Raw genomic sequence first — 2,500 nt, 5'->3', positions numbered from 1 at the left:
TATATATATATATATATATATATATATATATATATGTATAAATATGATATATATATATATATATATGAATAAATATATATATATATACATATATATATATAATATATATATATATATATATATATATATATATATATATATATATATATATATATATATATACTGTCTATATATAGATTATATATTATGTGATCTTTGTAAATGTATGTATGCATGTATAGTATGTATAAACACGTATATATATACATATATACAGATTATGTATACATATACATATTATGTATGCATGTACCGTATGTATATACACGTATATATACATATATACAGAATATATATATATATATATATATATATATATATATACATATATATGTGTGTGTATATACAGTATATATATATATATGTGTGTGTGTGTGTGTATATATATATATATATATATATATATATATATATATATATATATATATATATATATATATTTATATGCATACATACATACATACATACATACATACACACACACACTTTTTCCTTCAGACGAGGTTAACTTTTTTGATTCCCAGAAGGCATTGAGAAATGAAGGTATTACTCCACTATCTTCACCTTAGCTGTCTACCAGGTACGTGATCCAATACTTAGTTCAACAGAAGCACAATACATTATTCAGGAAGCTAACTCGATTCATGAGAACAGAGTTACAACTGGGCTTAATGATCAGGTGAGGTTAGAATCACTTGACCCCATATAACCTCGTAGTGGGTTGTGCCATCAGTGCAACTCACGTTATTTACTGTAGGTATTAGATAAGGTTCTTTGCAGCATTTCTTCGGGCGATTTGTACAATGACTTTATATCATTCTCCTTTACCTCTGTTCCCTCATCCTCTCTTCCATCTTGCGGTCCAACCTCTTCCTAATGCAAGTGCACAACACGATTTTCTCCAGTTGTACTACGGCGCTGAGTGGCTTCACAGCTCATACCGCTAGCCTATGTAGCCATAATTCATAAATTCAATCTAAATATAAAATTACTTAACTACAAATTCACTTTTTCCCAAATTTTATGTATTAGTTTATAATTAAATTTTTATGATGGCTTTTTTTTTATATCATTTACGTATTATAATTTCACCAGTCGGGTAAAGTTTCTAAAATTTCTCATATTAGAGTTGAAATATTCATTTTCATTATCCGCTCTATTTCTAAGTTTCTATATATTTAAAAGGAAATATGATTGGGTATAATTTATCACAAGTACTTTCCTTCCGTTTCTGCCGTTGAGTAAATAAGTTTTAGATTTTTTAATTTCTTTGAGTGATTTTCTAGGTAAAAAAAAAATAAGTAAAGATTTGGGGAATTCATTCAAAGTAGTGTCAAGATTTCCTTTTACTTTAAATGCAGTAGTTTTCAAAATATTAAAAAAGGCGGATGGTGAAGCGAGCAAACCTTTGAAAATCTGTTATATTATTGAAATTAATTTCAAGATTTTCATTTATTTAGTTTCTAACATGCTAAGAAATATAAAAGGAAGATGGTGAAGAGACCAAACGCGTGAAAAAGTATTAAATGCCTTCCACACAATATTTTATCAAAAAAAAAAAAAAAAATCTTGTTAACCAACATCAACCAAAGTACAAAAATCTGGCTGATAAAATCGTGCTTCTCTCGTTTCTCCTGGATTTTGTTTCGTGTCAGCAAACGCTTTGAATAATATACTAAAGTGGAATGATACTTTTTCGTCATAAATTCTGTCAAAATTTCCATTCACCATAAGATTTACTGCTTCTATTTCAGTAGTCCTAACTTTCAAATGCCACTACGCCCCATTCGTGGAACTGTTTAAGTAATAATACCGACGACATAATATTTCAATAGTTGGTTTCATAACTCCACAGCATCAAGATGAAAAGTTTCTCATGCTATAGGTTAAGAAGATCAGCATAAACCGTTTTAGCGTCGAAAGGACAAATCAATTTTAGGAATTATGTAATTTACCTAAGAGACTTTGGATGTACAAAATATGACCTTGCTTACCTAAGTAAATGATAAAGAAGAAATAACATACTGCGCTCAAAATAAATCTATCAATTCCAGAGGTTTTATAATCACTAATTGCAACATTTAGATCACGTGGATTCTCAAAGTTTTGGTTTACTTCATTTTGTTTGGAGTTGAGTTGATATAATGTTTCTGAAATTTTAGATGCACAAAAATCCTAAGATAATAGACATATTATTTTATAAATTGAAAGTTAAAAAGAATTAACTGAAATAAACCAAAATCCCGTAGACCGTCGTGAACTTAAATCAAATTTCACAAACCTAGATTTTCATATTATTTCATTTATTCGAAATAAGCCTGAAATTTAAAGAAAACAAGAACAATTATACCCTTTTAAAATGTATCTCACATAATTTTCAGAAAGGAACCTCATATGGTACAGTACATATGGATGCAAAACCAAGTGGAATTGTGTTTAAAAACGACACAGAGACAGAAAA

Source organism: Palaemon carinicauda, chromosome 3, assembly GCF_036898095.1.
Source record: "Palaemon carinicauda isolate YSFRI2023 chromosome 3, ASM3689809v2, whole genome shotgun sequence".
In the NCBI taxonomy this organism is placed as follows: Eukaryota; Metazoa; Arthropoda; class Malacostraca; order Decapoda; family Palaemonidae; genus Palaemon; species Palaemon carinicauda.
This window is presented reverse-complemented; position numbering follows the sequence as displayed.